Raw genomic sequence first — 15115 nt, 5'->3', positions numbered from 1 at the left:
CCCACCCCTGCAGGTGAAACAGTAACCAGGAAGGAGCCCTAAAGGCTCACGAACCGCTGGGCAGGTGGGGATTGGTGTGAAGTGACTGCAGAAAAGCCCTTTGCTGCTCCCAGCCTGTGCGTGGCTGCTTTTAACGGTGCTGAGCAAAGGTCTGCGCTCGGCCCCTGAGCAATAACAGTGGCACGGCCGCACTGAAATCAGAGCTTGGGATGGCTGCATGGCCTGGATCTGCCTGGGCAGGAAATGTTACCGCCCCCCTCACCTGCCCTCCCAGGGGAACATCAGGGCACGTGTCGGGGTGCCCAGGCCCTTGGATCCAGCTGGTGCACACACTGGGGAGGTCAATAGAGGAGGGGATCCCACAACACGCCACCCAATTTAGAGCAGACGCTTGGTCGCAGATATAAAAGGGCCCTTTGTTCAGGGTCTGCGTGGATATATCGGATTTAAAGGCATACAAGCCCAGCTCTATACAGGCTGTCTGGCACAGAGGGCTTCGGTGCCACTGTTCCCGCTCTTATCTTGCCAGGCCAAGAGTCCTGGTTAGGCTCTCAACGCGGTGAGAAGATGCTGCTGTACGTAACCAGGCAGAGCACCCAGCACTGCCACTGACTTCAGGGGGGCTGCTGGCAGTGCTGCACCTTGGCAAACAAGCTGCTCGTGCAGGAGCCTCAGTAAGGATTTGGGGTATGCCTGCACGGCAATTAAAAACCCACAGCTGGCCTGGGCCAGCTGTCTCGGGCGCAGGGGGCTCAGGGGCTGTTTAATTGCGGGGTCAACATTCGGGACCCTCCCACCACGCAGGGGCCTACAGCCCCGGCTCCAGCCCGAGGCCAGAAACCTCCACAGCAATGAAACAGCCCCGCTGCGCGCGTCGGCGGGGACGGGCCGGCCGCGGGTGTCTAGCTGCTGCGTAGACATCCCCTGGGAGCGTCTCCCATTAATTGTGGGCGAACGTGTCTGTCCTTTAGGGAGCACTGTGGGAAGGCAGTGGAGGCTTAGTAGCACTGGAGAGATTTTTAGCTAAAAAATTGTGGGATTTACCTCAGGGACAGGATAAAGCACAGGGAAGCAACCCCTGGCAGGGCCATAGGGCTGACCTCAGCGAGTTTACCTGGTAGTAAAACGAAAGTGCCCGGTCTTCACTGTGTTTTTACCACGGGACCATTCCTACACGTCGCCTGAGGCCGTGCTTCTCAGCCAGGGGTACACGTACCCCTGCGGGTATGCCCAGGTCTTTCAGGGGGTACATCAACTCATCGAGCTATTTGCCTAGTTTTGTCACAGGCTCCATAAAAAGCACCAGCGAAGTCAGCACACACTAAAATTTCATAGACACTGACTTGTTTATACAGCTCTGTATACTGTACACTGAAATGTAAGTACAATATTTGTATTCCAGTTGATTTATTTTATAATTCTATGGTAACAATGAGAAAGTCAGCAATGCGTCCGTAATAGCGAACTGTGACACCTTTTTGTATTTTTATGTCTGATTTTTGTAAGCGTGTCGTTTTTAAGTGAGGGGAAACTTGAGGGAACGCAAGACAAATTGGACTCCTGAAAGGGGTACAGTAGTCTGGAAAGGTTGAGAGCCACTGCTCTGAGGCATCCAACAGTGGTTTTAGCAATGAAGAGAAGTTAATCCTAGACTCTCCCCCAGCACGGAGCCCGAGGGGACGTAGGGGTTAAACTGAATCCCATGTTCTGGCTCTAAAATGTTTAGCAAACATTGAGGAAGAAAACAACATCCTCATGCCTGGCTTCACCTGCTGGTTGGGTGTGTCTCAGTGTAAGGAATGCGGACTCAGACACCCCTACACCTAAACCCCAAGCCAAGCAATCTATACTGGAGGGGACAGATCCCATCCCCTGACTGCTTAGAAACAGGAAGCTGAGTATTGTGTTTGGATTTTGCTTCTTCCTGGCTGGAATTCTAATAGCTTCCTCTCTACCCATACATAGTTATTAAATTAATTGTCCCATGGTGTGCTTATCCTAGCGTTAACCATTTCACTTATTTTAAAAAAAGATTTAAAAAAATCATTTTGACCCAAAGTCAATTCCCTTCCCATCAACTAAAAAATAAATCTCTTCTAAAGCTGGGCAGTGTACACACCCCCACATATATGTCATTCATCCTCAAGATCTTAAAGCCCTTTACAACCATATCCCTGCAGTAGTATGCAGCCAACTCTGGGATGGAGTGCTGCAGCCAGGTGGCACCCCACACTGCACAGGAGAGGGTAAATGTTCAGTCGGGGACATCAGCACAAAGCCCTGCTCTTCCAGACAAGGGGCTGGAGACCAGACATGGCCTCCGTTTGTAAGGACGATTTGGAACCTGAAAGATTAAAGCTTTCCAGAGGTGTCCACTGGCTTTGGGTTTCTACGTTTCTGGATGCCCAGCGTGGGACACCTAGCACCAGATTTCCAGAGGCGAAGATCACCCATGGCTCCCATTGATGCAACGGGGGCTGTGAGCCCTCAGCACGTTGGAAAACCAGGCCCAGGACCCCAGAAATGAGGACTCCACACTTGTGGAGTCTAGCCTGTCATGTCATCCCAAGAGGAGTCTCCAGGCTCAGCACTAGCAGCTGGCCCAGGGAATTCTCCAGCTTCTGCTGACCATTAGGTACATGTACCCACACACGCTGCCAGCCCTCAGGACAGGAAACATCTCTGTCATTTACCTTGGGGACCTACACACCTGCTGAAAGGCTTTGCCCTGCTCCCAGCTCCACACCGGCAGCTCCACCAGGCTTACCAGAAAAGATGGTGATTGTCAGGGTTTGGCTGTGTGCTCTGGGCTGGCGGTACTGCCTCGTGGCACTACTCCGAGGCGTGAGCCCAAGGGGCCTAATGGTGAGAGTCTAAGGGTTGATTTCTCTGGCCGTTACTGCCTGAGGTAGTGTTGCCTACTGGTGAGAGTCCAAAGGCCACTCCGCCAAGCAGCTATGGTTCAGGGGTGGCGTCGCCTACTGCCTAGCGCTACAGTTACGACTTGCTGCGATAACTTAGCTGTTGAGGTAGCCAGGGCCAGCCCACGGGTGCTCTTTGGGCGCAGATTATGGAGCTCTTGCCCTGGGAGCCTGCTGTCTGGCTCCCATCAGCCGGCCTCAGCAGAAATGCCCCACTGCTAGGGTAGGGAGCCTTCTGCCCTCAGCATTTCATCCCTAGTGCCCAGGCATGGGTGCTCTTCTCCAGAGCGGCTCACACACCAACGACACCTGTAGACACTTGGTTGGCTTGGCTCCCTGCTCCAAGGAGCTGCAAATGCATTAGTCTCCGCTACTGTATTCACTAGGATAGTTCAGAAACGCTGGGCAGCACAGACCAGGTCTCTCACAAGCACCCTCAGATGTGGGGCCTGGTCTGCAGATCGGAACCAGCTGGCCCCAGCCAGCGGGGGGCGGGTGTGAAGCCTCCCTGAGGCAAGCTGAGTGGTGTGTTTGTGCCCCTGGCATGTGTCCTGAGCTTCCCTCCCTGCCCTCACTTCCTAGAGGAATAGGGAGCCACAATCGGCCTGCGGGCTTGGAACTGTCAGGGTGAAGGCTTCATGGAGAAGGAGGCGGCCTCTGTGCTTAGGCAATGGCACGGCTGACAAGCCCAGTTCAGCCAGTCGCAGGTCCTCTCCTGCTGCCGGCTGTCTGTGCTCTTGACTTGAAAAGTGAGGCACTTAGCTCGCAACAATGGGAAGGTGCTAGTGACTGTGGTGCGAAGGGAGTGGAGGGTGGAGTCAGCTTGTGGCCAGGAGGCAGGGACGTTCTGCTCTGGAAATTAGACTCTGAGCTACTTCCCTGTTGTGAGAAGATGGGCGTTGAGCACATAAAGCCTTTCTGTGGTTCCCCCAAGCGCGGTCCCTCCCTGATTTCCTGCTCCTGTAAGTCCCTCTCCCCTCTGGCTTTCTCCCTGCTCTGTCCATCTTTTTCCAAATCCCACCAGGACCGGGCCCTGTGCTCAGGGCTGCTTGCCTCAAACTCAGCAGTTTGCAGCTGCCGCTTCTTAGACACAAGTCCCAGAGGTTACAAACAGCTTTTCCTCTTGCAGCCTCCTCATTGCCCGTCCCTGCACCACGGCCCTTTTGGGCACCAGGGTATTCAGAGGGGGTAACATGCCTCTGGCGCTCCTCTGCCCTGAGCCGCATGAATGGCTCCTGCTCATTGGTGGGCTCCCAAGCCACGCCTGGCTCTCCTATAGTGCAGCTGATCACACTGTGGCCTCAGGCCTAATCCTGCCCCATTGAACATCTGTAGCTGAGTTCCCTCATTGCTTTGCTGCACTGTCCTGACGTCCTTGGCCAAGCAAGTGGATGGCAGCAGTCATACGGTTCATGAACACCTTGAAGATGGGGATCCCAGGCAGCCTAGAGCTGAAGAAAGGAGCAGTGCCCAGGGGAGCTAGTGGGAAAACCAGGAATTTTCCTATGGAAATTTTCACAGATTAAAATAATCCACTTCCAGAATGGTCCCGTGGGGAAATTCTGATTTTTCCTGTGGGAATTTAGGAAACCCAGGAAAGTTGTTTTCCTCTCCAGTTTCCCACACTTCCTCCCTGTTTCCCAGTTTTTTCCATTCAGCAAGTGTAGGAAAGTGGAGGGTGGGGGACATGTTCCCTTTTCACAGTAACTTTCATCACCTCATATGTTCAGAGGGGAAGTGACCCTTTCCTTTTGAGTCACTCTCAGCCAGTCTCGCCTCCACCACTGGGACTCTTCGCCAACTTTTGAAAATGATTTTTTTTCTCATTAAAAATGTCATTTTTAGATTGAACTTGTTTGCTGATGAACAATGTTTTGGATCAGAAAATGCTTGACTGGTGCTCGTGTCTGCTCCTATAGGCGGGGAGCAAAGTGGGTCCAAAGTAGTGTCTCCCTGCACAGGGCCCCCCAGAGTCTAGGGCCAGCCCAGTGCTTACCCACCTGCACGCCCAGACTCTGGCTTAGCACAGTGGACTGGTGGCTCTCGCTGCCTTTGGCCCTTTAACTTCCCAGGCAGTTGGAAGGAATGCAGTGTACAAAGGCCACTTGGCACCCAGTCACGTGCAGGGGTCTGGCTCTTCCCGCAGCTCAGACAATCTCAGGTGTAAAACAAACACAAGAGGAATCAGCAAAGTCAACAGAGAGAAAAGGCTTTGGCTGATCCCCAGCCTATGGCCAGCGGCCCAGCTGCTCCAGAGTCCTTTCCCAGCCTAACATAAGGACATACTGGGTCAGACCAATGGGCCATCTAGCCCAGTGTCCTGTCTTCTGACTGGCCAGTGCCAGGTGCTTCAAAGGAGCTGAACAGAACAGGGCAATTGTCACATGATCCATCCCCTGTTGTCCACTTCCAGCTCCTGGCAGTTCGAGGTTTAGGATACCCAGAGCTTGGTGTTACGTCCCTGGCTGTCCTGGCTAATAGCCATTGATGGACCTATCCTCCATGAACTTATCTAGTTCTTTTTTTAACCCAGTTATACTTTTGGCCTTCACAACATCCCCTGGCAACAAGCTGACAGCGTTGTGTGAAGTACTTCCTTTTGTTTGCTTTAAACCTGTTGCCTATTAATTTCATTGGCTGATCCCTGGTTCTTGTGTTATGTGAAGGGGTAAATAACACTTCCTTTCTCTACACCAGCCATGATTTTATAGCCCTCTATCATTGCTCCCCTCCCCACTTAGGTGTCTCTTTTCTACGCTGAACAGTTCCAGTCTTTTTAATCTTTCTTCATATGGAAGCTGTTCCATACCCCTCATCACTTTTGTTGCCCTTCTCTGCACCTTTTCCACTTCTAAAATATCTTTTTTTGAGATGGGGAAACCTGAACTGCACTCAGTATTCAAGGCATAAGTGTATCATGGGTTTATATAGTGGCATTGTGTTATTTTCTGTCTTATTATCTCTCCTTTTCCTAATGGAACCTGTTCCTCTTTTTGACTGCCACTGCCTAATGGGGATAGCTACTTTCAGCCTAAAGCCAAAAGACTCCATTCAGGCAAACACCAGGAAACCAGCCGGATTCCGGACCCTCTTGCCTGTGCATGGACCCTGGGATGGTTGCTTGTCCATGAATCTGAGGGTGAGCTGACTCCATGGTACTACAGGCCACTTCCCTGAACAGATCGCCACAATGTGGGGCTGAATTAAGCAGATGTGGGTGAGCAGCTCCAAGCTGGCTCCAGAGAGGGCACAGCAGAGCCCACCAGACATGCTCCATTAAGAGCTGATGTAAAGAGCTGCCAACAAGTTAGATTGGTCCTACGAAATTCCGGAACAAAGTCTCACATTCCTGGGCACCCTCTACCAGGTCCTTATCTGCTACCTTACCTGTTCTGCATGCAGACATCGAGCATTCTGGCTGATGCGGAGCCAGAGGAGGGCACTGAAGTGCTCCCGCAGGAGGAGGTGCAGGGTGGTGAAGGTACAGAACTCACGCTAACACACACTCATCATACACCCTCCCCCCTTCCCGTCTCGTCTGGGACCTCTGTTCTCAGGGATCCAGACACAAACAAGGGGATGGCTGTTAACTCCATTCATTGTCAAGCAAGTCCCCTGGCAGCCTGTCCCCTGGAGCCCCAGACAGGGACACTGTGCTGTGTTGTACCCACCAGGGATCGCTTTCGTTGGTAAGGAAGGATGGAGACATTGACGTTTGTGGCTAATATTCACCATGCTTTCCAACCCGTCACACCCAAATTCATCTGTTTGCCAGAAGCTGGGAGTGGGCGACATGGGATGGATCATTTGATGATTACCTGTTCTGTTCATTCCCTCTGGGGTACTTGGCATTGGCTACTGGGCTAGATGGACCTCTGGTCTGACCCAGGATGGCCATTCTTGTGAATCTGGGTGCTGTAATAAAGGGATTGCCATAGGACTAACTGAGTTACGCCAAGTAATTTTGGGGAGGGAGCCATTCCCCACCTGTCTCTTCCTGCTTGGTAGTTTGAAGTCCATCCCCTCTCCATGGCAATGCAGTGGAATAAAGCAGCAGGTTCCCAGCCTGCAGTCCTGTGGGTAGAATGTTGCTCTTGTTGAACTGACTGGTCCCTTTGCAAATGGTGCTGCAGTCCCACCAGCATTTCATATACAAATACAGAGCCCCCGCAGGTAGCGCTACCGAGGGAGGGAGCTCAGACTACTACTGGCCTAATGCTGCTCTCACTCAGCCCAGTGCAACACCTCTGACCCCAATGGAGTTATTCTGAATTCACTCACACCTGACAGCAGGGAGTGGCTGTGTGCACAGCTGACTGCACTGTATCGTAGCTCCTGGTCAACCAGTCAGTGCTGACGCCAGCCTCCCCGCTTCCAGCGATGCAGGCAGAGCCAGGCCCCAGAGTCACCCAGCTGTGTCAGCCACCTGAGCCCTGCGACATCCATGTGACCTGATGTGGTGCTGAGCAGTGTGCCTGCAGGCTGACTCGCTCGCTGTTGCTAGCTGGAATGTGGACAGAGCGTGGCTGGGAGGGAGGTGTCACGCTGTCTGGAGTGGCCCATTACTGCGAGTACCAATCTCAGGGCAGACTGTTAGAAAACAGGGCAGACCCCCCCGCCCCACAAACTGGTGGTATTTCCTATAATTAGATTTCACCAAGTTGGTAACAAATGTGCACTCCCGGATCACTATACCAATCTCACCAGGGAGTCACAGCCAGTCTCCTTAGGCTTGCCAGCCCATCTTGCTATCCAGACAAACTGGACTTAATGATAATGGTCACATAAACCAGAAATCAGGTTACTCCCAATCCCAAAGGATCAGTCACTGGCCCTAGAGCCATTTGGTACTCTGGATCTCACACCAAAAACAAGGCTGGCAGCCAATTCTCTAGTAAGCTAACTAAAGATTTATTAGCTAAGAAAAAGAGATGAGAGGTTAAAGCAGGTAAAATACATTAACAGGTGAGTCAAAGTGCATAAGTCCAAAGTGATAGCAGAGATGTAGTAATCTGCCAGTTTCCCAAAAGTCTTTCAGGGTTACCCAGAATAACTCTGGGGATCTCCGTCCAGTTGGCCAGATATTCCATGCTGTTAGAATCCAAACAGGCCAGAGATGCAGCATCATTCCTTTGAATCAGTATTTATATCTTCTTCCCTCAGATAACAGCCTGACAAATGTTTTTAGTCACTCCCTGGCTCCTTGCTTTGAAATTAGCATTTCCTGTTACAGGGATATACATCTGGCCATTGCATTATAATAGGAATAGGTACGTGAGAACAATACTAGTAATTGTCCATTCGTTTTCATGAAGTTCTAACATCTGATTACACTCTTCATTAATGTACACTTTGATCTAGGGTTAGCTAATTACAGGGTATACATAATGTATAGGCAATGTAATAGCAAACCGGACAGAGATAGGTGAAAACAGTACAATCAACATCCCCTTTGATTTCTATTAACACACGAGTTAATTCATCTATGCCTACTAGTACACTTAACATTTCTTTGGTGTTTCACATGCAAGTGAATTGGTCTATGGCCCAGGCGTGGTCTGGTCTGTCAGCATCCCAGGAGGAAAGGCTGGTTAGTGGGAGCGGTGTGGGTACTGAGGGTGCACAGGGCAGTTTGGTTATGGGGCACTTTACCCCAACGGGGTTGTGGGGGACAGGGACACAGTTTATACCAATGTCTCTGTACTCCAGCTTGGTAACCCTGGCCACCAGCTCTCTCTTCCCCGCCTTTGGTTGGAGCACTCACTACCACAGTCTCCACATCTGTGGGGTGGGGACAAGCACACTTACCTACCGCACCGGGCTGTAGTGAGGGTTAGCTAGGGTCTGGCAGGTGCTTTGTACGCTTAAAGTGCTGAGTTGGGGTGGGTGTACTACAGACGCTCGGGCCCAGCTCCTTACAAGGATTTAGGACTCTTTTAAGTGAGACTGGAGAGACGCCAGTGCCACTGTAAGCTCGCGGTGTAGCCACTCTAAGCCAACAGGAGACAGCTTGCCCGTCAGCTTAACTACTCCAGCCCCCCTGAGCGGTTGTAGCTATGTCAGAAGGAGACATACGCTCTCCTGCCGACATAGTGCTGTCCACACCGGCAACTGCATCACGAACTCGCAAGAAAGCAGCATTTCTTTTTCATGGTGTGAAGACAAAGAACTTGTCCTGTGTAACAGCCCCCTCTGGTGACTCCTTCTATAACACTGTTAACAGCTGCACGCCATGTGCTCTCCTGAGGCTCCACACTGAAGTCAGGAGCTGCCTGCTGTAACTAGGTGGCTTGCCCCTGAAGGGCAGGGGGCCTGCAGCCAGCTACCCCTGATTACAAAGCCGCCAAATCTGGGCATGGATCAGATGATTTCCTTATGTTGGGAACACTGGGGCATGGCCACTAGGTAACTCGAGGGGATGGAAGACCACGACAGTCGATGAAGCCCCCTCGCACTAGGCCCAAGTGTCCTTGGCCCCCCCGCCTGGAAGCACTCACAGCAGTTATGCTGAGGATCTGCAACAATATGTTGCAGAGTCAGACTGCCTGAAACTAAGCAAGGCCAAACAGGGCAGATATGGAAGAACAATGCTGAATAAAGCAGCTTTATGTATAGTTTAACAAATGATACAGAGAACAAGGGAACTAGCTGGGAACTGGATTGGCTGGCTATATGAATACTTAGGGCAGCTTGCTATTGGATAAGTATGCTGGGAAAAAGGATGTATAAAAGCCTGTGTAACTTCCTGCTCTGGGTGCAGGATTTGAGATTCTGTTCTCCCTGTACCTTTTTGCAGCTGCAAATAAACTTTTCTGCTTCTCCACCCCGTTGTGATTATTGGGCGTAGCACACCGGGTAGCGAACCAACTCCAGCTGTTGTTTAGCCTCTCGGCACTGGGTGCCGGCAACACCTATAAAGAGCAGCTGGAGGCTGCAGTGAAGTGGGGGAGTGTTTAGAGTGATCAGAGGTTGTTAGGAATGAACAGCAAAAGAAGAAAAACTTTTGTTTTGTGTGGCTTTTTGTTGGACTTTAATGTAGGACTTGGAGTTTACTGTGAAGTGAAGCCAAGCAGACCCCAAGAAGGCGAGTGATGAATGGACAGTTTGGAACTGGTTGAAGAAGCCCCTGGTAGGGGAAAGGGAGGCAGGTTGCCTGTACCGCAAGCCGATGCCATGAAAGGGCTGCTTGGGGAAGTGGCTGGCCCAGTGACAGCTGTTAGCAGGGACTGGCTATTGATTGTGTTCAGATCAAGGATTTAGTTAAAGGCTGCGTACTTGATCCACATGGAGTCCCAGGTCTCAGGGGAGCTGCCTGTGCGCATACAGAACCCAGCCTGCTCCCACCGAAGCCCACGGTAGCTCTGCCACTCCCTGCAGTGGGAGCAGGACAGGCCCTGGAGAGCAAATGGGAAGAAGGGGAGCTGCTGGGTGCTCTGCAGAATCTGGCCCCCTATGTTAGTGCCTCAGTAGCAGCAGAGTTCTTCTGGGCGCTGGTCATTACCCCACAAGGCCAGCAGGTTCCCAAGGGCCTGTGAGCTGGGCTCCCCCATTTTGGGGGTCACAGTCGCGCTTGCTTTTTCAGACGTGCTGAACACTCGCAGATCCAAGTGCAGCCACTGGGAGCAGCAGGTGTGTGGGTCCCTGTAAATGAGAGCATCTGAGGTGGTGACTGATTAAGGTGCCCAGTTTGAAAGAGACTTGAAAGTCTGGCTGCAAGTTATATCTAGCCTAGCAGAGGCAGCTGATTAAACCAGGCAAATGTCCCGTAAGCCAGGCAGTGTAGAGTGCAGGCTGGGTCCGCTCATCTCCTCTTCCACTCAGGGATATCGCACCCAGCTGCATCAGTCCCGCTCTAGGAGTGTGCTGTGTGCCTTGCACACACGTGAAATGCAGCATGCCTTGTGCAGGGTCTCTGGAGACAGCTGCTCACCCTGGCAGGGTCACAATCCTGGGACCCCACCATCAGCCCTGCTGGCGAGGGGAGCCCTAGAGCAGAGCAGGCTAGCAGGGGAGCTGCTCCACCCTCAGGCTGTCTGTTACAGGGGGAAAATTGACGTTTCTAGATTTGGTTTCAGTGCAGATTGGAGCAAATGGAAATATTTTTGAAATTTCCTGAAAAGTGGGCATTTCAAAAGAATTGTTTTAGGAGACTTTAAACGTTTGGTTTTATTTCAAATTAAATTTTTTGTTCTGAAATTTATTTGATTTTTTTTCATTTCATATTACTTGCCTGTTGTTTCTAGTATGTCATGACATGTCAGTAACTGAAGTGCATATACTGACACGTCCTATCATGTCAAGTCCTAATATGCACGGCTACTATTGACTCATCATTTAACAACTCCAGAAAGTTAAAAAATGACTCCATTTTCCTTCCCATGCAGCCCGAAGAGTGGTGAAAGGAGCCCGAGGACACTGTGTGAACATCTGACTGATGGCAAGTAATGTTCACTTCTGTACTCCAAGAAGTGGCACAAAGGATTCTGGGTTGTTTATCAGAACAGGGAAAATAGGGCTGAATATTGGATTACAGGAGGAAATAGGTTGAGAACCACTGTTTTAGAGGATAAACAGCTTGTAAGGAGTTCATTAAAAATCATAGGATGTACTTACGTGTCTGACACATTCTTAAAACCAGATTCTGAGATCAATTATACCTTTGTAAATTTGGAGTAACTCTGCATTTCAGTGGAGTTACTCCAGATTTATACTGGTTTAATTGAGATCTGAATCTGGCCCCTAATTCATTTACGTTCAGAAGATATTTCTTATCAGTTAATTCAACTTCATGTGATTATGAAGAACTCTTATTAAGGTTCAACAAGTAACATGAGGTATTTCTTTTACATAAATATAACTCTTGTGTTTAATAACCGGTTCCTATGCTGTATTTAACGCACAATTGGTTTAATCAAACCTACCGATGTAGTTTTGTTTTTATGTTTCCACTGTAAACCCTGATTATTATGGGTCAGGCACCTTCTTTGTGAAAAGTAGCTGCAGCGGGAACCCTAGCATAGAGCAGAAGAGTGTGTTCAGGGGATGGGGGTTTTGATGGAAATCTGTCTTCAGTAGCAGGTACGCACAGCGTTAATTTTACATACACCGTGTAGAGCTGCCATCTTAGGGTGCTAATAGTTTTAGTTCTTCGTCCACATCCTATAAGAAAAAAGCACCAGTGGTTTGGAGAAATGACTTGTTCTTGTTTCTGATTCTCAGTGCCTTGTCTTCACTGGCACCTAAGGGTGGGTGCTGCCCACTAGCACCCGCTATAGTTAATGCTGGAAAACAATCTTTGCTTTGCTGCTTCTGCTGATTTTTGTCACGTACTCAGGACTTTCTGCCATTTTATCTGGTGTCCCCCATGTTGCAGCTCTGCTTGTAGCCAAATGAGCATCAAAAAGGTGAGCCAAACGCTCTCTGAGTGTAGGGAGAATGGAAAAAATACCAGAACTTCTAAGCCCACATTTCCCCTTGGGCTAGGGCAGTTATGGACCAGTGAGTGCACAGGCACTGATGCTCCACCACCCTGAGGCCTGCCCGCAGCTCACTCCTCTCAGCCCTCCCCTGAGCGTCTCTTGCTAGCCGCCCAAGAGCTGGTCGGGGACCCGCCCAACAGCTGATTGGCAGCCAACTCCGGCCTGCCCAACAGCTGTGGCTGGTGGGTGCTAAGCACCCCTATTTTTTCCTGGGGGTGCTTGAACCCCAAAGCACCCCTGGAGTTGGCGCCTCTGGCATGGGCGGCGGAAGCTTCCTAAGGGGAGGGTGGCCACCAGTGCCTGAACTGTGGCCCCACCCCTCGCACTGCCCTTTGCCCCAAACCTCTGCCCTCACACTGTCGCTTCCCCTGAGGCGGCACGGGAGTGGGACCCCTCCCCCCCCCAAAATCCTGCCTCCCACTCACTCTTCTCCACCCCTCGCTCGCCCTTACAGCTGGTAAAAAGTGGGAGGGCCCTTAGGCCCCCACTATTCCGGTGCCCCTGCTGGGAGGGGCTTTGCAGCCCCCAGAGCTAGATGCTGGTTTTTCAATGAAAGCTTCACTTCTGCTGAATGTAGCTGCAGAGAGCCGCCCGCCCTGTGTCACGGGCGCCACCCACTGCAGGCTGAGGAGCAATTGCAGGGAGACAGCAGTTCTTGCCACCCCCCTGCCTGGCACCTCGACAGCAGGGAGCAGGCTTGTCCCTTCATCCTCACCCTGTCCCACTGGGGACAGCTGGGAAAGGGGCAACATCCTCCAGCCTCTGCCCTCCCAGATGCCATTCCTTGTCCCTGGTGCAGTGCCGTGCTAGGGGAGGGCCCAGCTGGAGTCTGGTCCCATGATCATCTTCTTCTTGTGTCCTTGTGCCGCTTCCCACCACATCGGTGCACGTGCAATTGCTCAATCGTTGCACTGCGCCAGGTCACTGGAGGAGCATTCACACTCCAGCAGCTGGTGTCGCAGGAGATGCTTCCTATTTCGAGACTCTCTGATGCAGTACCAGGGAGAGGAGCCAGTGAGGTAGCCCCACTTGATCGTCATGTCTCTAGACCAGCCAATTCCAGTGCAGTCAGTTAAGACCACCCCATATAGCCCAGGGCTGATCTGTACTGGGTAGTAGGAGCTTGACTGGTGGGAGCCAGAGTACGCAGGCTACAGGATGGTTTTCTACCCTTCTTTGCCAGAGCTAAGCCATTGTCTGTCTGGGTGACAATATTGAGGGTGTAACATAGGCATGAAAACTTTGTTGTGACTTCAGTCAACTCAGCATCGGTGTTACATCATACAGTGGATGTCTTGGATCTGTGTGTTGCCTTGTGCACTTGACTCTCCTAGCAAATTCCCGGTGTATATCACGCAGAGCAATACCTGTGAGGCGGTGGGTGGGCTTACGGCAGCCTGTAATACAGTGACCGGCGGTGTTAAGTACAGAGTCTAGCCTCTTTGCACGAGGAGATTGTGCTCACACTCCCACGTGTATCAGCAGTGGAGTAGCAAAGCGACAGTGCTGTTGATCACTGTGTGAACCGGTCTGCACCCCCTTTGATGTAACCAGCTTGGTGAGAATGTTTCACATGCTAACCTTGGGTTTCATTTTCGCAATGGGGGTTCTGCAAGCATGTGTGCAGTTGGGTCACACCGAGGTTTATGGAATGAGCAAGCTTCGTCCCAAGCCACCTGATGTTGAGTTCTCATTTGGCCACTCCGTTTTTGAGATGCACTGCGCTGACTTAGGTGAGGCGGGAGGCCCAGTCGGGTGCAGTCCCGTGACACAGAGGACCTATCCAAGTATCCCTGTCCGGAGCCAGTCCGGATGAACTGTCACTGCTTGGGTAATTAGTTTCTCCCGCTGAGCTAGAAACCCGCTGTGCCCTGAAGATCTCACCCAAATGCGCTGAGAGGCTGGTGTGAGCAAAGGGTGAGATGAGCTCCTGTGGTCTGTTCCCGCAGTGCAGCTGTTCCCTCCCCTGGCGTGAGTCCTGTTGGGTCTGTGTCCTTCTGCAGCATTTTGCACCAGACGCTTCCTGTTTTCGGTGTGGCCCAGGGCCATGGGGATTGTTTAGCAGGTCTGTGCGGCTGGGAATTCCTGTTTGTGTCCTGCTGACCCAGGGGGCTGTGTGTGTTGAGTGAGCACAGCTAGACAGCATATCTTCCAGTGGGTGGAGGCCTTTGACGGAGGCGTAATAGCGATGTATTGAGGTGTGGGGGAGGGCGGAGAGATGGAGGCTGCCTTGTGCATTCTTTGTGGCCTTTCTAACAAAGGCCTGGTTAGAAGGACATAGCTGTCTGTGATCAGATATGTGCTGGCTGCCAGCCACTTCCCGAAAGCCCCTCTCACTACATCCCAGCAGAATTAAGCAGAGCTGCCCGTTACACGGCTGTCCCTTTGCTGATAAGAGACATATGGCTTTGTCAGTTATTCAATGGTGCGTCCCGCTTTAGGACACCGTGTCTACAGGAAGAGTCCTGGCTATAAACAAAATGCAGAGCGCCACGTCCAGCAATAGAATTCCTTGAGCGGACATGCCGTCTGGAGGAAGCTGCCCTCTGCCGGAGGATCTGCTGGGAACTGGGAGGAATTCGGCTCCTTGGGTTGCCCTCAACAGAAGGTTGTGGAGGTAACAAATGCTGGCACCCAAATGGGCCCTTCGAATCCTGCGGTTTAGGAACTTATATTGGCACTCGAGCCCACTTGATATGCTCGAGTGCTGGCCTA

The sequence above is a fragment of the Natator depressus genome, chromosome 4 (genome assembly GCF_965152275.1).
Source record: "Natator depressus isolate rNatDep1 chromosome 4, rNatDep2.hap1, whole genome shotgun sequence".
Taxonomy (NCBI): Eukaryota; Metazoa; Chordata; order Testudines; family Cheloniidae; genus Natator; species Natator depressus.
The sequence above is the reverse complement of the archived record's forward strand: the minus strand, read 5'-3'. Positions refer to the sequence as shown.